At 40.6% G+C, this 23,109-nt stretch overlaps 1 protein-coding gene and 1 pseudogene across 1 annotated transcript in view; one reads left to right on the top strand and one right to left on the bottom strand.

The window, feature by feature from the left end:
* Positions 1-20,786, bottom strand: part of MOSPD1 (motile sperm domain containing 1) — a 42,664-nt gene extending 21,878 nt beyond the window's left edge. The window contains exon 1 of the mRNA XM_059680460.1: positions 20,628-20,786. The gene's annotated coding sequence lies outside the window, so the exon portion shown is untranslated. The remainder of the gene's footprint in view (positions 1-20,627) is intronic.
* A 1,404-nt stretch (positions 20,787-22,190) lies between these two features.
* LOC132225366 (U6 spliceosomal RNA) lies at positions 22,191-22,291 on the top strand (annotated as a pseudogene).
* Positions 22,292-23,109: the final 818 nt, after the last annotated feature.

Here is a 23,109-nt window from a genome sequence, read left to right as displayed (position 1 = left end):
AGGGTCTGCTGTAAAAAGAAAAAAAACAGGAAACGAAGAAGGAACACAGGGGTAAAGAATAAAAATAGCAACAAACAAGTATCTATCAATAATCACTTTAAATGTAAATGGATTAAATGCCCAAATCAAAAGACATAGGGTAACTGAGTGGATAAGAAAACATGACCCATATATCTGCTGTCTACAAGAAACCCACCTCAGAAAAAAAGACGCACAAAGGCTGATGGTGAAGGGATGGAAAAAGGTTTTTCAGGTGAATGGAAATGAAAAAAAAGCTGGGGTAGCAATACTTATATCTGACAAATTAGATCTCAAAGTGAAGGACATAAGAAGAGATAAAGAAGGCCACTTCATAATACTAAAGAGAGCAATCCAACAAGAAGAAATAACTCTGGTAAACATATACACACCCAATATAGGAGCACCCAAATACATAAGAAAACTTCTGGAGGGGATCTAGGGAGAGATTGACAGCAATACAATCATAGTAGGGGACTTCAACACCCCACTATCACCATTGGACAAATACTCTAAACAAAAAATCAGCAAAGAAACATCAATCCTAAATGACTCACTAGATCAGATGGAATTAATTGACATCTTCAGAACATTTCATCCCAAAGCCACAGAATATACATTCTTCTCAAGTGCACACCGGTCATTTTCAAAGATAGACCATAGATTGGATCACAGGCAAATTCTCTACAAATTCAAGAAGATAGAAATCACATCAAGCATCTTCTCAGATAACAATGGCATAAAAGTGGAAATCAACTACAATAAAAGCAATTCAAAAAAATCAAACACATAGAGACTAAATAGCATGCTATTAGACAATGAATGGTTTACCAGAGAGATCAAAGAAAAAATAAAAACATCATGGCAACAAACGACAATGAAAACACAACAATCCAAAACCTATGGGATACAGTGAAAGCAGTCTTGAGAGGGAAGTTCATAGCTCTATAAGCCTACTGCAAAAAATAAGAAACAATGATAATAAATTCCCTAACCCTACAACTCAAAGAGTTAGAAAGAGAGCAACAAGAAAATCCCAGTGTATGCAGAAGGAAAGAAATAATAAAGATCAGAGCGGAGATAAACGAAATAGAGACCAAAAAAAACAATACAAAAGATCAACAAAACCAAGAGCTGGTTCTTTGAAAGGATACACATGATTGATGAACCTCTAGCCAGGCTCACCAAGAAACAAAGAGAGAGGACCCAAATAAACAAAATCAGAAATGAAAGAGGAGAAATAACAACAGACCCCACAGAAATACAAAGGATTGTTAAAAAATACTATGAACAACTCTACTCCAACAAACTAGACAACCTGGAGGAAATGGACATATTCCTAGAAAAATACAACCTTCCAAAACTTAATTAGGAAGAATCTAAAAATCTCAATAGGCCAATAACTATGGAAGAAATTAAAGCAGTAATCAAAAAGCTTCTAGCAAACAAAAGCCCGGGGCCAGATGGCTTCACAGGGGAGATTTACCAAACATTCAAGGAAGAACTAAAACCTATCCTACTCAGACTATTCCAAAAAATTCAAGAGGAAGGAACACTTCCAAGCTCATTCTATGAAGCCAGCATCACCTTCATACCAAAACCAGACAAAGACAACACAATGAAAGAGAATTACAGGCCAATATCTCTCATGAACATAGATGCCAAAATCCTCAACAAAATCCCTGCAAATCGGATCCAGCAGTACATCAGAAAGATCATACACCATGAACAAGTAGGGTTTATCCCAGGGATGCAAAGATGGTACAATATCCGCAAATCAATAAACGTGATGCATCACATAAACAAATTGAGAGATAAAAAAACACATAGTCATATCATTCGGTGCAGAAAAAGCATTTGACAAAATCCAACACCCTTTCTTGATAAAAACTCTCAGCAAGGTAGGAATAGAAGGATCATACCTCAACATAATAAAAGCCATATATGACAAACCTGCAACCAACATCATAATCAATGGGCAAAAACTAAAACCATTTCCCCTAATAACAGGAACAAGACAGGGATGCCCCCTCTCACCACTCCTGTTCAACATAGCACTGGAAGTGCTAGCCATTGCAATAAGACAAGAAGAAATAAAAGACATCCAAATTGGAAAAGAAGTAAAACGGTCCTTATTTGCAGATGACATGATACTGTACATAGAAAACCCTAAAGACTCCATCAAATAAGTATTAGACTTAATAAATGAATTCGGCAATGTAGCAGGATACAAAATTAATGCCAAGAAATCAATGGCATTTCTTTACACCAATAGTGAACTTACAGAAAGGGAGACTAAAAAAGCAATCCCATTTACCATCACACCAAAAAAATTAAGATACCTAGGAATAAATTTAACTAAGGAGGTAAAAGACTTATATGCAAAAAAACTACAGGACACTGAAAAAAGAGATAGAGGAAGACATAAACAGATGGAAGACATACCGTGTTCATGGATTGGTAGAATCAACATCATCAAAATGTCCATATTACCCAAAGCAATCTATAGATTCAATGCAATCCCCATTAAATTACCAATGGCATATTTCACAGATCTAGAACGAATGCTCCAAAAATTCATCTGGAATAAAAAAAAGACCTCGAATAGCTGCAGCAATCCTGAGAAAGAAGAACAAAGTAGGTGGGATCTCAATACCAGATATCAAGCTGTATTACAAAGCCACTGTTCTTAAAACAGCATGGTACTGGCACAAGAACAGACATATAGATCAATGGAATAGAATAGAGAACCCAGAAATAGATCCAAACCACTATGCCCAATTAATATTCGACAAAGGAGGCAAGAACATACAATGGAGTCAAGACAGTCTCTTCAATAAATGGTGTTGGGAAAATTGGACGGATGCATGCAAAAAGATGAAACTAGACCACCAACTCACACCTTACACAAAAATAAAGTCAAAATGGATAAAAGACTTAAACATAAGACGGGAAACCATAAAAATACTAGAGGAATCCACAGGCAGCGAAATCACAAACATATGCCGAAGGAATTTCTTCTCTGATACTGCTCCTAGGGCAATGGAAACTAAAGAGAAAATAAACAAATGGGCCTACATCAAAATAAAAAGCTTTTGCACAGCAAAGGAAACCATCAACAAAACAACAAGAAGGTCCACTGTATGGGAGAACATATTTGCCAACGATATCACCCATAAGGGTTTAATCTCCAACATTTACAGGGAACTCATGCAACTTAACAATAGGAAGATAAACAATCCAATCAAAACATGGGCAACGGACCTAGATAGACACTTTTTGAAAGAGGACATACAGAAGGCCGAAAGACATATGAAAACATGCTCAAAGTCACTAATTATATGAGAGATGCAAATCAAAACGACAATGCGGTATCATCACACACCTGCCAGAATGGCTATCATCAACAAATCAACAAACAACAAGTGTTGGAGAGGATGTGGAAAAAAAGGACCCCTTCTGCACTGCTGGTGGGAATGCAGACTCGTGCAGCCACTGTGGAAAACAGTATGGAGTTTCCTCAAAAAACTAAAAGTGGAACTCCCATTTGACCCAGTGATCCCACTTCTAGGAATATATACCAAGAAACCAGAAACACCAATCAGAAAGGATATATGCACCCCTATGTTCATAGCAGCACAATTCACCATAGCTAAGATTTGGAAACAGCCTAAGTGCCCATCAGCAGATGAGTGAATTAAAAAAACTGTGGTACATCTACACAATGGAATACTACACTGCGGTAAAATAGAAGGAACTCTTGCCATTTGCAACAGCATGGATGGAACTGGAGAGCATTATGCTAAGTGAAATTAGCCAGTCACAGAAAGATAAATACCACATGATCTCACTCATTCGTGGAATATAGAGAACTACATAGACTGATGAACAGGGACAGATCCAAAGACAGAGAAACAGCGATCAGACTATCAATCCCCAGAGGGAAAGTAGAGGAGGGTGGGGGTAAGGGGAAGAGACCAACCAAAGGACTTGTATGCATGCATATAAGCCAAACCAATGGACATGGACAACAGGGGAATGAGAACATGAGTGGGGGGGGGAGGTTGGGGGTTAATGGGGGGATGAGAACACATTTGTAATACCTTAACCAATAAAGAAATTTTTTAAAAAAGGCCCAAGACCCAGCACTAGCACCAGCCTGCCTTGCTTCACAGCTGGGCCTTGCCTCCTGCATAGTAGCTCTTCCACTGTAGTTGAAGCTCGTCCTCAAAGCCAATTGACCTGAAGGTCAACTGCTCCCAGAGAGGCCAACAGCAATCAAGGCTCAACTACAAGACTGTGTGCACCCAGCCCACACAAGGGCACACCTAGAGTGCCCAGCTCAGGTGACTGGGGAGGCTGAGCCACTGAGATCTATAGGATACCTACTACACAAGGCCATTCTACCAATTCCAGGAAACATAAGAGCTCTACCTAATACATAGAAACAAACACAGGTTAGCAGCCAAAATGCAGAGACAAAGAAACATGACACAAATGAAAGAAATGGAAGCAAGAAAACTACTGGATACAGAGTTCAAAACAATGGTTATAAGATTACTCAATGATCTTAATGAGAGATTCAAGGAACTTAATGAGAGCTTTAAGGAACTGAGATTTTCAAGGATATTAGTAAGAATGTCAAAGACATAAAAAAGACCAGTCAGAAATTAAGCATACACTAACTGACATAAAAAATAATTTACAGGGACTCAACAGTAGAGTAGAGGATTCAGAGAATCAAATCAATGATTTGGGATATGAGGAAGCAAAAAACAACCAATCAGAAGAGCGAAAATAAAAAGAATCCAAAAATATGAAGCTAGTGTAAGGAGCATCTGGGGCAACTTCAACAATACCAACATACACATTATGGAAATGCCAGAAGGAGAAGAGAGAGAGCAAGCTATTGAAAAACTATTTGAAGAAATAATGACAGAAAACTTCCCCTTCTTGGTGAAAGAAACAGACTTACAAGTCTAGGAAGTCCAAATAAGAGGAACCCAAAGAGGCCCACACCAAGAAACAACATAATTAAAATGACAAGGGTTAAAGACAAAGAATCTTAAAAGCAGCAAGAGAAAAGCAGTTAGTTACCTACAAGGGAGTGCCTGTGACTATCAGTTGATTTCTCAACAGAAACTTTCAAGCCATCATTTAGAATTGAGGGTTAGATAAATAACTACACAGACAAGAAAAAGCTAAAGGAGTTCATCACCACCAAACCAGTAATACATGAAATGTTAAGGGTATTCTTTAAGAAGAGGAAGAGGAAGAGGGAGAGGGAGAGGGAGAGGGAGAGGGAGAGGGAGAGGGAGAGGGAGAGGGAGAGGGAGAGGGAGAGGGAGAGGGAGAGGGAGAGGGAGAAGAAGAAGAAGAAGGAGGAGGAGGAGGAGGAGGAGGAGGAGGAGGAGAAGGGAAGAAGAAATATAAATAATAAAGTAGGAATAAATACATATCTATCAACAATCAAATCTAAAAATTAAAATAAAAAATAAATTTTAAAAAGCCTGGCCGGTGTGGCTCAGTGGCTGAACATTGACTTATGAACCAGGAGGTTGGGGTTTGATTATTCCGGGTCAGGGCACATGCCCAGGTTGCGGGCTCCATCCCCAGTGTGGGGCATGCAGGAGGCAGCCAATCCATGATTCTCTCTCATCACTGATGTTTCTCTCTCCCTCTCCCTTCCTCTCTGAAATCAATAAAAATATATTTTTTAAAAATTAAAAAAAATGAACAAGAAATCTAATGAACAAAATAATCTGGTGAATAAAACAGAATCAGAGGCATGGAAGCATGGAATAGACTGACGAATCTCGGAGGGAAGTGGGGAGGGAGTGGGAAGAGATTAACCAAAGATTTCACCTATGGACACAGACAGCAGGGTGGTGAAGGCCTGGAATGGGGCAGGAACTGGTTGGAGGGGAGTAATGGGGGGGAAAGAGGGACATCTGCAACACTCTCAACAATAAAGATTTTTTTTAAAAAAAGCCAAAAAATACTGTCAGTTTAAAAAAGTCATAATTCATACACTCTCCTAGATCATACTTGACAGAACTGAATGGCAGACCCTGAGCAATGGAAACAGCCCTATTTGCCTGCCTCCTTGGGCTTTTATTTTAATAACAGCTTGAACTAAAATTAACTATTAGATACTATCAGTAGGGTAAGCATCCTTGAGAAGACACATGCGTCTGTAGTGTCCTTTTAACAAGGACGTTTTGAAGTCTTGCCGGGAGCCGGTCCATCCTTGCTGTTTCAAGGGACCTGGCATATATGGCATACGGTTCTTAATATGTTTGCTCACCTTCTTGGCGCTGTGTTTTAACCAAGGTCACCTCTCCGAGAAAGGTTGTTTCCCCACATAGGAATTTTTCCCTGAAGTCAGGGAGGGGATGCCTCTCCTAGAAAGGTTGTTTCCCCAGGTAGGAATTTTTCCCTGAAGTCAGGGAGGGGATGAAACTCCTTAACTAAGTGCCAGGCGGGTAGTTAATCACTACAAACAATCATGCTTAAGCTACATAATCTTTACTCCCTGGAATGGAGATAAGAAACGCCCTAACCTTTGTAATAGAGATTGATAGGATTGAATCAACTGGTATAAATACAGATGTAACCAGACAGACAGACAGAACTTCAGACACAGAACTCAGGAGACAGAATTCAGAAGACAGAACCTACACGGAGCCTGGAGACAGAAGAACTTCGCTGGAGAGAACATGGCAATAGATCCTGGACTGAACCTGACTATAGAACATGGCAAGAGAACCTGACTAGAACCTGGTGACTGAACCTGGCTGGAGATCTGAAGCAGAACCTCTCTGGAGATCCAGACCAGAACTTGGCTGGAGATCCGGGCTAGAGATCCTGGCTAGGCTGCTGATCAACTGAACGCTGTCTCCATGTCATTCCTTCTTCGCCGACTCTGTCTACGCCTTTGGGAACCCCTGGACCTGCTGGGGTTGGACCCCGGCAAAGTCTAAATATAAAGATTCAAGCAAAACACCGGAGGGCTCAGACTTGTTTGGAAAAGTCAAGGCAGGGTCTGCGGCCTTCGGCAAGGTCCCCCTAGAGGCCTCTGACCTTTCAGAGAATCCTCCTTACAGACTTTCCAACCAAGTACCATGCTTCCCCACAGATCATCATGCTACTTTATGTCCATATTTCATAGCATGCATGTAGCTCATAACAGGGTTGTTTTTTACCAAGCTTAAAGGACCTTTAAACATTTTTTTTTCATTTTTTCATTATCTTTGTTATTGAAAGTATTACAGATGTCCCCCATTTTTGCCTATCGGTTTTTATTTGTAACATTTAACATTTGTATGATTCATAAGAAATTTCAAACTTTTTTCATTAATCACTTATATTGAATGAATAGGGTGGTGAAGGCCTGGGGTAGGGGCAGGCTAGAATAGGTCAATGGGGGGGAAGGGGGTAGTATGTAATACTTGCAACAATAAAGATTTAAAATAATTATAAATATATGTAAAACTTGTAGTACTTACTCTAGGCCAGGCAATGTTCTGTTTGTTGTTTTATTAAATTAGGAAGAGACCAGATTAAGACAAAAATGTCAGCAGGCCACTTGCTTCTTAGTCCAGTATTCTTTCTGCTATACCAAAGTAATGATCCATTTGAATAAAATTAAACTAAGATTATTACGAAAAGCATTTGATTACATAATTCTAATTTACTCTCAGAAGTTTGGTATCTTATTTTTATTTTTTTAATATATTTTTATTGATTTCAGACAGGAAGGGAGAGATAGAAACATCAATGATGAGAAGGAATCACTGACTGGCTGCCTCCTGCACACCCCCTACTGGGGACCGAGACCACAACCAGAGCATGTGCCCTTGACTGGAATTGAACCCGAGACCCTTGAGTTCACAGGCCGATGCTCTATACACTGAGCCAAACCAGCTAGGGTGGTATCTTGTTTTTTTAATAGAAAATAATAAGCTAAAAAAAGAATAAGCTCTATAATTACTTTCTTTTTTGTTTCCCTATTTATTTTCTTTTTTAAAATTTATCTTTCTTGTTAAAGGTATTACAGATGTCCCCCTTTTTTCCCTATTGACCCCTTTTAGCCCACACCCACCCCCTACCCCAGGCCTTTACCACACTATTGTCTGTGTCCATGGGTTATGTTCTTTGGTTAATCTCGTCCCACCCACCCCCAGCTTCTCTTTAAAATTCAACAGTCTGTTCCATGCTTCTGTGTTTCTGGATCTATTTTGTTTATCAGTTTATTTTGTTCTTTAGATTCCACATATGAGTGAGATTATGTGATACTTGTCTTTTTCTGACTGGCTTACTTCACTTAGCATACTCTCTAGGTCCATCCATGCTGTCTCAAAGGGTAAGATATCCTTTTTTACTGGTGCATAGTAGTCCATGGTATAAATGTACCATAGCTTTTTTATCCACTCATCTACTAATGGGCACTTGGGCTATTTCCAGGTCTTAGCTATTGTAAATTGCACTGCTATGAACATAGGGGTGCATACATTCTTTCTGATTGGTGTTTCGGATTTCTAAGGATATACACCTAGAAGTGGGATCACTGGATAAATGGCAGTCCCATAATTTTTTCAAGAATCTCCATACTGTTTTCCATAGTGGCTGCACCAGTCTGCATTCCCACCAGTAGTGTACTAGGGTTCCCTTTTCTCCACAACTGGCCATCACTTGTCATTTGTTGATTTGTTGATGGTAGCCATTCTGACAGGTGTGAGGTGATACCACATTGTTGTTTTAATTTGCTTCTCACTGATGATTAGTGACTTATAATTACTTTCTTTGTAAGTTTGACTATTAGAAATAGAACATCCAAATTTGGCATTACTAAATAAAATTCAACAACTCATTCTAAAACTGTTAGGATGAGAATTTAGTTTATGATAAAAGGTGGAATATCTGATTTGTAGAAGATAGTTGAATTTGTACCTTACTCCTTATAAAATTTTAAAATTATGGCAAATTCCAAATGGATCAAAGTTTAAATGTAAAGAAATAAAACCATAGCCCAGTTGGTGTGGCTCAGTGGTTGAGCATCAACCTATGAACCAGGAGGGTCAGGGCACATGCCCAGCTGTGGGTTCAATCCCCAGTGGGAGGTGTGCAGCAGTCATTCGATTATTCTCTCATCATTGATGTTTCTATATCTCTCTTCCTCTGAAATCAATAAAAACGTATTTTTTAAAAAAGAGAAAGAAAACCATAAAACATTAGAAATCTTGGGAAATAGTTTCTTTTTTATAATTTAGGATTTCTAACAACTAGAAACCAAAAAAATTTGGCAAATTCAACTATATTAAAGCTTTTAAAATTCTGAATGGCAAAATACTTACTAAGCAAAGAAAAAAGAACATTTTCAATTCATAGCATAGGCAATGTCTAATTTTCCTACTATATATAAGGAACCTACAAATCGTTACCAAAAGACAACTCAATATAAAAACGAGCAAACACTACAATAATTTATAGAAAAAGATATACAGATTGTTCTTAAACTTACGAAAGGTTGTATAACCTCACCCACAAGAGAAATACCAACTAAAGCTATACTGATAAAAGTTTTTACCTATCTGATTGGCAAAAATCAACAAGTTTGATAGCACATGATGGGAGCAATCAGGTATGTTCTTAACATTGATGGCATGGAGATAAATTGGCACATCCACTGTACCTGCCAAAATTAAATGTGCATACCCTCAAATCTATGTTCTAGTTCTAGGAATTTATCTGGTAGAAATGTCCCTCCTGTGTGAAATAGTGTATGTGAAAGGTTTTTTGGTTTTTGTTTTTTCTTCAGCACTAAGGATTAAATAAAGTTTGTGAAGCACTCAGTAAGAGCTAGCAAAAGATTGGAAATAGCCCAACTATCCATTAATAGTAGATTCATTAAATAACACATGATATAGCCATGTGTTGAGATACCAGATATCTGTCAAGAAGAAAGAGGAAGCTCTTTGTATAATATGCATTTGGACTGATCTTCAAGTGTAGCATTAAGTGAGAAAGCAAGGTGCAACACAGAGTGTAAAGCATGCTGCCGTTTGTGTGGAAAAGGAAGATAAAAGAATATGTAAACCTATTTTCTTGGAAATGGGTAAAATATCTCTGGAAGGATAGCCAGGGTTGCCCCTGGAGAGGCAAACTGAGTGGCTAGGAACAAAGGTGGGAGAGTTTTCTCCAGATGCCCTTTTTCATTTTTTAAATTCTGAACACTATGAATACCTATTCAAATTGTTACTGTTGTTACTCCTCACCCGAGGATCTTTTCCCATGATTTATAGAGAGCGTGGAAAGGAGGGTAAGTGGCAGAGAGAAATATCGATGTGAGGGACACATTGATTGGTTGCCTCCTGCTCCTGCCCCAACCAGGGCGGTGATCGAGCCTGCAACTGAGGTAAATGCCCTTGACCAAAATTGAACCCAGAATCCTTTAGTCCACAGGCCGACACTCTATCCACTGAGCCAAACAGGCTGGGGCTCAAATTTTTTTTTAAGTTCGAGTTACACAACAACTCTCCTAGGGCCTAATTTGAAAAAGGTGCCAATTTTGAAACACAAGAAGAAATTTAGAAACAATTTGTGAAAACCCCCTTTTAATTGTATTTCCAATTTATGATCCTTTAATAACACGGAAAACCTTAAAACTGTGTGTAAAATAAAATCACTTTAATTAATTAAAATAATTTTGTGTACCACAAACTCATTGCAATGAGAAAAAACAAAGGTTTATTTAAGATAACTTGCAAACCTTGAAAAATGTAAAACTTTTTCTTATAAAGCATATAAGATGGTTTATAAAGCTAACCATAAAATTAAAACTATCCACACAGACCAAGTGCTACACTCTGGGTTCTAACCTTGAGAAGTTAATCGTCACAGGTCAGAGTAGAAATTTTATTAGCTTTATATATATTTTGGCTTAGTAGAAATTCTTATTGCTTTAATTTTTAAGCTTTCTCTTTACCACTTGAATATGTATGCATTTCCCCACAAATCATGAATAGGCTGTCTATTCCCTGGTCACTATAAGTATTTTTTGAGCAGTTTATTTCTTTTCAGATCCCTGATTCCGTTTCTCACATATCTTGGAAAAGATGTGTTACCTCCTAAAGTCCAACCAGTGGAAATTAGGGAGGAATTAACACCAGGTCACCAGGGCAAATTCAGAGACTCTTCCAGCAAACCTAATGAAATTAACACCTGCCTTTAATTGATGGCTTTCTGGAAATTAACACTTTCTCTTCACTCCAGTTCACATTGCAAAACAATAAGGTACAGAAATTCTGGGGAGTGATAATACCAGCATACAGAGCCAATAAAATCTTAATGCAAATCCTATGTAATAAAAGCCTAATATGCTAAGTGTCCGAATGTTCGTTTGACCGTTCACTATGACACGCACTGACCACCAGGGGGCAGACACTCTGACCTGTAGGTTAGCTTGCTGCTGGGGTCCAGCCGATTGGGACTGGGAGAGATGGGCTGGATGTGCCCTGGAGCCTTCCTGTGGTCCCTTCCCAGCCCCAATTGTACACTGGTGGGGTCTCTTGGTCTGGCCTACACCCTCTTGCAATCTGGGACCCTTCAGGGGATGTCAGAGAGCCGGTTTCAGCCCAATCCCCACAGGCCAGGCCGAGGGGCCCCACCAGTACATGAATCCGTGCACCAGACCTCTAGTTTATTTATGATTGTTTTTATAAAAGCATGCACAATGTCAAAGAATGTTAGCTCCTGAGCCTTCTCATTTTACTGCTGAGGATAGCAGGTCCAGGGTAAGTGAGGGACTTACCAGTGTATTGATGGAAGGAATCTGGTCACTACTCACACTTTCCTATGCCTCTTTGGTAAAGTGAGGATGAGAATTGCCTCGAGGGACTGTTGTGAGGAATATGAAGAAATGCTGGGAAATACCTGGCACAGCCTTCAACAGCACCCCACGTCCCAGAAGACCCCCAAGGCTCGGGGGGCCGCCTTCCTGCTGTTGGCGACGCGGGCTGCATGGTCCCACTGCAGGCCCTTTGCACTTGCCGTCCCCGCTCTGGTCATCATCTCTTTTGTGTCTCAATTCAAAAATCCTGCCTCCCTAATGCTAGCATCCACACATGCCCTCATCTCTAAAACAATGTCCCTCCTTTTCCAGAGTTCTCAAAGGATGATCCAAAATTCAATTCTTTTTTTTTTAAAGGTTTTGGTTACTAATATATGAACAAACTATTTTTTTATATATTTTATTGATTTTTACAGAGAGGAAGGGAGAGGGATAGAGAGTTAGAAATATCGATGAGAGAGAAACATAGATCAGCTGCCTCCTGCACACCCTCTACTGGGGATGTGCCTGCAACCAAGGTACATGCCCTTGACCGGAATCGAACCTGGGACCCTTCAGTCCGCAGGCCGATGCTCTATCCACTGAGCCAAACCGGTTAGGGCCAAAATTCAATTCTTGATATATATGTTTCCTTTTCAGTTTTATAAAGAAAATATCGAGACAATTCCACTTACTAAGATGTGCACACTTTCTTTTCCTGACTATAAAATAGCTATGGTTGTCAGTAAATGTTCATTAAGTCATTAATAACCAAGGTTTATCTTATTTGTTCTCTCTGGACACCATTATTTTCCTCATTCTTCAAAGCCTAGTTCAAATCCCCTCTCTCTGAAGCCTTCTTCTTCTACCATCCTGATCTACATGGATCTCACTGATTTTATTATGTTTTTTAAAAAATATATTTAATTGATTTTTTACAGAGAGGAAGGGGGAGGGATAGAGAGTTAGAAACATCGATAAGAGTGAAACATTGGTCAGCTGCCTCCTGCACATCCCCTCCTGGGGATGTGCCCACAACCAAAGTACATGCCCTTGACCGGAATCGAACCTGGGACCCTTGAGTCTATAGGCCGATGCTCCATCCCCTGAGCCAAACCGGTTAGGGCTATTATGTTTTTTTAAATATGTTTTTATTGATTTCAGAGAGGAAGGGAGAAGGAGAGAGAGAAACATCAATGATGAGAGAGAATCACTGATTGGCTGCCTCCTGCATGCAACCCAGTGGGGGTCAAGCCCACAACCCAGGCATATGTCCTGACCAGGAATCGAACTGTGACCCCCTGGTTCATAGGTCAACGCTCAATTGCTGAGCCATGCCAGCCAGGCCATTATGTTATTTTTAATTTCTTACCATATAGATTGGCTATTTTGAATTTTGTTTTGTGTGGATTAATTTTGACTCCCCAGACTTCAGGCATAGTGCCATATTGTTTTCCTGTGGGGTTTTAATTTCATCCTACATATACCCAAGCTCACTGTTAGGCTCTTAGCAGATACTGAGCTTATCAGTTAACCTACAGGTGTCTACTAAGAATTGTCTCCTTCATCAAGTAGCACCTCTTCCCCGTAAGAGAACACACTTCATCCAAAGACAGGCAAAGGATCCCAATTAGAGGAACAGTAAATCTATAGTGCAGTGATGGTGAACCTATGATACGCGTGTCACCTCTGAACTCATTTTTTTGGTTGATTTTTCTTTGTTAAATGGCATTTAAATATATAAAATAAATATCAAAAATATAAATCTTTGTTTTACTATGGTTGCAAATATCAAAAAATTTCTATATGTGACACGGCACCAGAGTTAAGTTAGGGTTTTTCAAAATGCTGACACGCCGAGCTCAAAAGGTTCGCCATCACTGCTATAATGGCTACCTTGCCATAGGTTGGGGTAAAAGGAGAACAGACGATCAGCACTTCCAGCTGTCTTTACCCATTCCTCCCCTCTCTTCCTTCTATCTCCCTCCTCTTCCATCAACTCCTCTGGCTCTTCAGTGCCCAACTGGGCCAACAGTGTTTAGAAATACCAGGCTCAAAAAAAGAGAGAGAAAGAAATACGAGGCTCCAACATACCCCCATACCCTCGACCTTACAGGGAAACTGTGAAGCTGGGAGCTGGTGCTACAGGAAACTACCTTGTTCTTCCACCTCCCCTCCGCCTCCACCCACCTTGCACTAAAGGCACAGAAATGCAATCCTAAATGAAATTTGAAAGAAAACCCTATGTATACCACCTTGTGATCCGTTTGCAAACTACTCCCACACCCCCCAATAAAGGCCTAAATACACTGAAATCCTCACACACACTTTCTACCATCAGTCCAGGGAGACCAGTACCCCCCAAATTTTATTATTTTCTGTTCCCCTCACTTTGGCTTGAGCAGAAAAAGATGAGACTGAGATAAACAGGGGAGTTTCGATATCTTTTACCACCATAGATTCAAAACTGTTAAGACCACAGAAATCATCTTGTCATTTGTCCCTCCTTTTTTGAGAAGATGAGGCTGTGATAAAAATCAAATGAAAAAAGTGAAACCTAGGTATTTTTATAATAAAGTGGTTCAAAGCTTGAAACAGACAGGGATGATTCAAAGTACAGACTTCCCCAGAAACTACTGACCCATTTCCTTGGCTTCAGAACACCAGCTACTATCTGTCCCTGGCTCTTGTGTTTACTCTGATTAGGGTTACTAGCTCCACCTCCAGGCCTGCTCCCTTTTATCTGGGCACAGGGGCTATCTTCTTCCTCCATGCTTGGTGCAGTCCTTGCCAATGCCAAGTAAGTAAGAAATAGTTAAGAGCGACAAGTTCTTTTGCTTTACTCTCAATGGCATTAAAACCTCTATTTCCTTCCCGTTTCATAAACTCAGTTATCTTCCTCTTTGAGTTTCACTATCTATTAGTATTTTCCTAAAGCTAACTCTTATACAAGTGATGTTATAATATTCTCTTTATATTTTTTAATAGTTCAATGCTCAATATTAAATACTTTTGCTTTTATAAATTTGCTAGGTTTTTTGTATAATTTGATCTTGCTAATGGGATTGACTGCTATAAATGATATGTAGTGATAAGTCATTACATATTCAAGATGTAAAGTTGAGCTCAGTGCATAGAGCCTCAGCCTGCCCACCGAAGGGTCCTGGGTTTGATTCTGGTCAAGGGCATGTACCTCAGTTGCAGGGTCCTCCCCAGCCCCAGTCCTGGTTGGGGCTCCTGCAGGAGGCAACCAATCGATATTTCTCTCACATTGATATTTCTCTCTGTCTTTCCCTCTCCCTTCCATTCTCTCTAAAAATCAATGGAGCCTTAGCTGGTTTGGCCCAGTGGATAGTCCGTCGGCCTGTGGACTGAAGGATCCCAGGTTCAATTCCCATAAAGAGCACATGCCCAGGTTTCGGGCTCGATCCCCAGTAGGGGGCGTGCAGGAGGCACCCTATCAATGATTCTCTTTCATCATTGATTTTTGTATCCCCCTCTCCCTCTCCCTTCCTCTCTGTAATCAGTAAAAACATATTTTAAGAAAAATCAATGGAAAATATCCTCGGGTGAGGATTAACAACAAAAAAAAAAGTAACAAAACAAACACAAAAAAACCCACAAAAAAAGATGTAAAGTTGAGTAGTGCATGCTTTAAGCCAGCGGTTCTCAACCTATGGGTCGCGACCCCTTTGGGGGTCGAACGACCCTTTCACAGGGGTCACCTAAATACATCCTGCATATCAGATATTTACATTACAATTCATAACAGTAGCAAAATTACAGTTATGAAGTAGCAACGAAAATAATTTTATGGTTGGGGTCACCACAACATGAACTGTATTAAAGGGTCGTGGCATTAGGAAGGTTGAGTACCACTGCTTTAAGCATTTAAAAAATAAGGATGTCCTCCAGTAATGTCATTTTTTAAGATATTTCTTTTAAGCTAGTTATTTCCAACATTTGTTTTACAATATCTCAATGTCTTTGTTATTTCAAGATGTGCAATTCTCAAAGCAATATCCATATTAATTCATTATATGAAGTATGTATGTTGCTACAAATAGTACTCTAAGAAGTTTTAGAACCACAAATTCATTCAACAAACATGACAGAGCACTTATATACCAAGCACTGTGCTATGGAATGTGGGGAAAAGATGGAAACATGCTCTCACCCTTCAAAACTCGTCCAGCAGGAAAAACAGATACACATAGTAGTTAGAATATGATGTATTAAGTGTTAAAAGGCTGATAGATATAAAATGCTCTGGTAGCATAAAGAAAGTAACAGTCTTCCTTAAACGGGAGTTTTCAGAGGTAGTGGAGAGGGATAAACTCCAGGAAGAATATGTATAGATAGATGAAAGGGACTCTTAAAATTAGTTTTGGCATTGCCTATAGTTAAAAAATAGTATGAAAGAGATAAGCCAGGAAAGGTAAGCTGGAGGTGGATGGAGATAAATCTTATAAGCCAGTGGTTCTCAACCTTGGCTGCACATTAGAATCACCTGGGAATCTTTTTAAAATCCTGATTTCTGGGCCACATCCTCTGGAAATTCTGTTTCTTTGTTATGGGGTGGGGCCACAACATTAATAACAAAGAAACAGAATTTTCGGAGGATGAGGCCCAGAAATCAGGATTTTAAAAAGATTCCCAGGTAATTCTAATGTGCAGCCAAGGTTGAGAACCACTGTTATAAGCCAAGTTTGAGAGCTTTACACATGATTCTGGATGCCAGTGTTTCTCAACATGTGGTGCTGGAACAGCAGCAGCAGTTTCACCTGGTAACTTGTTAGAAATGCTAATTTTCAGGTCCCACCCTAGAGCTACTGAATCAGAAATTCTGGGGTTTGCCCAGCCCATGTGGCTCAGTGGTTGAGCATTGACCTCTGAACCAGGAGGTCACGGTTCAATTCCTGGTGGGCCGGTGCATGCTCGGGTTGTGGGCTCCAGCCCCAGTAGGGGGCATGTAGGAGGCAGCCGATCAATGATTCTCTCTCATCATTGATGTTTCTCTCCCTCTCATTTCCTCTCTGAAATCAATAAAAATATATATTTTAAAAAATTAAAAAAAAAATCTGAGGTTGGGGCCCTCCAGATGATTCTGATGCATACTACACTTGGAACCACTGCTTCAGGCAATGGGAAACCTCCATAGGATTTTAAGCAGGGAACTGACTGGATAAGATCTTAAGTAGGAAGCTGATTGCCATTGACCAGTCAAGCACAGCACCTGACTCTAGAGTAGTCATAGTGAGAAGAAAAAAGCTGTTGAATCACTATGGCCTAGAGAGATGATGAGGGCCTAGATCAGAGGTTCTCAACCTTGGCTGCACATTAGAATCACCTGGGAATCTTTTTAAAATCCTGGTTTCTGGGCCTCATCCGCCGTAAATTCTGTTTCCCACTCCATAACAAAGAAACAGAATTTCCGGAGAATGAGGCCCAGAAATCAGGATTTTAAAAAGATTCCCAGGTGATTCTAATGTGCAGCCAAGGTTGAGAACCACTGGCCTAGATTAAGACAGTAGGAATTGAGAGGAAACAGATTTTAGAGATGCTTTGCAGGTGGCCCAAGTTCTATCAAGAGACTAGGAGAGATCCATACAAAGGTGTTACTGAAATGGCTTTTACATAAAAACATGTTGTACTCTTGTTGAATGTATTGACCACTAGATGTTTTAAGAAATGATCCAGAATAAAGGAAGGTCAAGAGCAACGTCTATGTTTTCCCATGGTGTCAAGAACAAAGGGTGCCCTAGCTTGCACATGTGTCTCCTGGTCTGCTTGGCAGTTCTACTTCTCACTGTAAGTTAGTAAACTGGCATTCATATATTAACAAAGAAATCATTTGAGTTTGGTTAGTGTGAGTCAATCCCTGAGATTGATGAATAATTTCTGGATGTGCTGGAAAAATTAAATTTCAAACCCTGAAAAGTTAAAAAAAATGTTCTGGTGATCTAACCAAGATACTACCAAGGTGAGGCCCTGCTAGAACCACCTTGTTTTTATTCTAGCTTCATCACTGATCACATAGCCCACTTACTTCAGGAAAAAGTTGTAATGAGTGAAAGAATCAGACTTTGTACTATGCCATGAAGGTCAAGAAAGTCAAGTGGAACTGTTATTTCTGATTTTGGAAGTAGGATTTAGCTGAGGCAATCTTTAATTTTCTGATAGAGAGGAGAATGAGAAGGAGAGGTACAGGTCAACCTATTCAGTAATTTCTATTTCTATTAGGACTCTGGATACCTCTTGTTACTTATTGAATGTTCTTTTAGTTGATATCAATATCTTGGCTTATTTGACAATCTTATTTTGGCCAAGAATAATTCCCAATAAAAAAACTGCACTATTTTATGGAATTGGAGAACTATAAAAGACCCTGGAGATTAAGATAAAACTTTCATATTGCAGATGAGGAAATGGAAGCCCTCAAAGAGCAAATCACTTAATCTGTTTATTGTAGGGCAAGATTCTCCAGAATGCTACACGGTGGCAAAACCAGATGAAGAGCAATACTGATAATCTCCTTTAAATTTTAGATAAGATTTTAAATTCCTCTATTTTTGCCCAGGCGGTATGGCTCAGTGGTTGAGCATCAATCTATGAACCAAGAGGTCATGGGTTTGATTCTGGTCAGGGCACATGCCCAGGTTGCAGGCTTGATCCCCAGTAGGGGGTGTGCAGGAGGGAGCCAATCAATGACTTTCTCATCATTGATGTTTCTATCACTCTCTCCCTCTTACTTCCTCTCTAAAATCAATGAAAAAAATATATTTTTTAAAATTAAAATAAAAAATAAATTCCTCTATTTTCCATTTTAAACTTTTTAAAAAACAGAAAAATAATAGCAAATTACTTACTTTATTTATCTAGTAGAGAATGGGAAAGCTTTTCTTGGAGTTTCTTGTTTTACATTTTCAGGAATTGGAGTTAAATGTAACAAGCTCCATTAAAAAATATTTGGGGAGAAAATGTGCATGAGCAAGTTAAGGGAAGAAACATGCATTATTTTATAAGCTATTTGTTCTATGTCCTATATTTGCCTATAAAAGAGTACCATTACACTGAATATTGTGCATTATATTTAATTATATATTACACGTAATGGGAATCTACATAACTACCTCATTTGCACAATTCCACATTTTCAAATATACTGATATTTGAGCAAACCTCTTATTTTGAGAGTTCAAGTACTTCAGAAACTCCCATCCTGTTTGGGTATGTAGACATTAACAACTTGAAAGGCACGTTTGGCCCCATTTTCCAAACTTCCAACTGCTTTATACCAAATATACCATGATCTAAAAGTTGGTGTCCACTCCGGCCTATACAATATCCTGTATATCGCATCTTATAGTCAGATTTCCAGCACTTAGGAAACGTCGACAAGATTTTCAGCATTAAGAATATATTGCCCTGACCAGTTTGGCTCAATGGATAGAGCGTCGGCCTGTGGACTGAAGGATCCCAGGTTCGATTCCAGTCAAGGGCATGTACCTTGGTTATGGGCACATCCCCAGTAGGGGGTGTGCAGGAGGCAGCTGATTGATGTTTCTCTCTCATCGATGTTTCTAACTCTCTATCCCTCTCCCTTCCTCTCTGTAAAAAATCAATAAAATATATTTTAAAAAAATAAAAGAATATATTAAACCCTATGTGAGCCCTGCCTGAAAAAGTAGACTTTTCCCTGTCTGGAATTCACATTAAGAATGCAATGCATTCCTAAAGAACAGGACTGCTTTTTAGGCAAGATCCAAAAGATCCAATTTTTCAGGTTTGCGTCAATCTCATTTCCTTTCAAATGTAAAAAATCTGGGACTGTTTTCATCTAATATTTGCTCCCTCACCCCCCTATATGAGAGGTCTCTGAGTCTACTGGTGCAGAAATGCTACTACAGTCCGTAGAGGACAGATGTCAGTTACTTTACCCCGAAAGGGAAACCGCAGAGCACTGATTAAGGGCGGGAGGGCAGGGGAGAGAGTATCAAACGGTCTGTCCTAGGACTTCAGCTCCACCTGATTGGCCGGGCCCAGCCTTTCCAGCCCCCATCCCCACACAGGCCGGCTCCAAGCGAAACAGGTCATGTGAGCCTGTTTACAGCCGAGCAGCTGGTGCAACCATCAGGATCCATGCAGAGGTCCTGGAAGGGGGAAGCATACAGGCCACATAGCCCCTACACCCCACCCCCACCATTCTAAGAAGGCGTTCGTTCTCCCTACCAGCCTCTCCACCCCACCTTCATCTCCCTCCAGCCACCCCAGAACGTCTCGCTCCAACCCCGCCGATTTCCTTCCAGTTGCTCAATGAGTGCACCAGTAGAGCTGGAGGAAAGAAAGGCAAGGACGGTGTCACCCCGAACAGGGAGTCAACTTCCCTCCCCCAGCTCTCCTCAAAACATCCGTCAAAGAGTTCTCCCCAGAGTCGCATCCCCGGGGTAACCGAACTCTGTTTGGCAAGCACAGCAAGGTTCCCGAGCCTGCTGCCTCTGCCCGTGCAGGAGAAACACACACAGGAGCCGGCCAGACTAGGGGCTGGGATCCGCGTACTGCAGGGCAATTGAGAGAGATAGAGCAGAAAGAACCCCATTAGATTCCTTCTCTGCACCTCCCACCCGCATCCAGGCGCCACGGAGCCCTGCTGTCAGTCACTGAGCCAGGCTCTGGGTTTGGGGACTGCTCGTTCTTTCCACAGGGTCTCTCGGCAACGTAACTTCCACGTTTTCCCAAAGTCGGAGGAGTGTGTGACAGGACGGTGGGGGACTCTCACCTCGGCAAACCCGGCTCCAAGGCTGCGACTGCTCCTTCAGTCCTTTGTCAGCGTCTCTAGGCTGCACTGCCTGCTGGGATACCGGAGGACTCAAATGCCACCTCTCTTCGCCCTCTAGGACGAGAGCTGCTGTTATGAGGTGGGTGGGAAAAAGGAAGAAGAGGTGGAGCCGGGGGCGGGGCCTGCGCTGAGGGAGGGGCTTCCTTACTGACACCTGGCCTGTAGGGTTTCTTCCTTCTCAGTGCTCCAAACTTCTTCCTTCTGTCTCTAACCAGTCCCTCCCCCTCCCTCCCCTTCCTCCTTTCCTCTTCCTCCCTTTCCCTCCCCTCCCTTCTCCTCCCCTCCCCTCCCCTCCTCTCCCTTCCCCTCCCCTCCCCTCCCCTCCCTTCTCCTCCCCTCCCCTCCTCTCCCCTCTCCTCTCTACGCTCCTTGAGACTAGAGACTTACAGAAGTGCCATCTGCCTTTGCACTTGTTATGCAGCCACCCTTGACTCTTCCCGCTTCTTACTCCCCTACACACACTCACAGATCCAGTGAGTACCAAATGCTAGTTGATTCTACCTCTAAGATGTGTCCTATTGACCAAATTTCTCCGCTCCATCTTCAGTGCTGTTTAGGTCCCATGACCTTTTTCTCAGTCAGCCTCCTGTTTGGACTCTCTACTTCTATTCTTGCCTTTGTCCATCTCCCAGACAGCAATCAGAGGGATTTATCTAAGATGTATAGGTGACTGAAAACTTCCCAATGTCTCAGCATTACCTACACCCCTTTACATGGGATATAAGGTCCTCTGTAATCCTTCTCTGATGCACCCAATACTCTAATCCAAACAACTACCATCCGTGAAAGACAGGAGGGCCTGGGAAAACCCAACCAGTGTTTGCTACCTCCAATCATCCCCCTTGAAAGGTGGTCAGTCAGTAACAACCATAGGCCACTTGAAGTATCATTAAAAATAGATTTATCAAGCCCTAACCGGTTTTTCTCAGTGATAGAGCATTGGCCTGCGGAATGAAGGGTACCAGGTTTGATTCTGATCAAGGGCACATGCCTGGGTTGTGGGCTCAATCCCCAGTAGGGGGTGTGCAAGAGGCAACCGATAAATGATTCTCTCTCACCATTGATGTTCTATCTCTCTCCCTCTCCCTTCCTCTCTGAAATCAAAAAGACTATATTTTAAAAATGCTATGACTGTCCCATAAAACAAATAGAATTGTCAAAATTAAATTTTAATTTCTGAAAGGAAGAGCAAGGTACAGCTGCCACAGGACCCTCCCCACAAGCATAAGGCCCAAAGAATTCTCCCCAATTGGCCATGTAAGCAATGGGCTGCCAGGTAATATCCCTTGGGCTCAGGCTTCTGATCCCTTTTCTCACAGATTTTCTCTACTTAATAGTGTCCTTCTCTGTCTTTGCAATACTACCTATCTTTCAAGGCCCAGGGGAAATGCCATGTCCTCAAATAAACTTCCAGAATCTCCCTTGAGAGCTATTTCTTTAATTATTAAATTTAAATATAGTTGGTGTGCAATATTATATTAGTTATATTAATTTCAGGTGTACGTGCTCACTTCGGCAGCACATATACCAAAATTGGAATAACACAGAGAAGATTAGCATGTCCCCTGCGGAAATTCGTGAAGCTTTCCATTAAAATAATTTTTCAGGTGTACAATATAGTGATTCAACATTTTTATATATTGCAATGTGATCACCACTGTAATTCTAGTAATCATCTGTCACAGTGCAAACCTATCACAATAGTATTAATTATATTACCCTTCACCTTTTTCACCCATCTTCCCACGCCCTCTCATCTGGCAACCATACCTTTGGTCTCTGTTTCTGAGTCTATTTTTGTTCATTTATTTTGTGGTGTGTGTTTTTAAGATTCCACATATAAGTGAAACTATATGGTATTTGTCTTTCTCTGTTTTACTTATTTCACTTCTTAGCAGCATAATACCCTCTAGGTCAGGGGTGGGCAAACTTTTTTGACTCAAGGGCCACAATGGGTTCTTAAACCGGACCAGAGGGCCGGAACAAAAGCATGGATGGAGTGTTTGTGTGAACTAATATAAATTCAAAGTAAACATCATTACATAAAAGGGTACGGTCTTTTTTTTTTTTTTTTTTTTTTTTAGTTTTATTCATTTCAAACGGGACGAATCCGGCCCGCGGGCCGTAGTTTGCCCACAGCTGCTCTAGGTTCATCCATGTTATTGTAAATGGCAGGGATTCATTCTTTTTACAGCTGCATACTATTCAATTATTTATCCATTCATTTATCAATGGACACCTAGGTTGCTTCCATATGTTGGCTTTTAAAGAAATGCTGCAATAAACACAGGGGTGCATATATCTTCTCAAATTAGTGTTTTTGTTTTCTTCAGATAAGTACCAGAAGTGGAATTGCTGGGTACTATGGTAGATCTATTCTTAGTTTTTTGAGGACTCTACATACTATTTTACACAGTGGCTG

Source organism: Myotis daubentonii, chromosome X (genome assembly GCF_963259705.1).
Source record: "Myotis daubentonii chromosome X, mMyoDau2.1, whole genome shotgun sequence".
Lineage (NCBI taxonomy): Eukaryota > Metazoa > Chordata > Mammalia > Chiroptera > Vespertilionidae > Myotis > Myotis daubentonii.
This window is presented reverse-complemented; position numbering and strand designations above follow the sequence as displayed.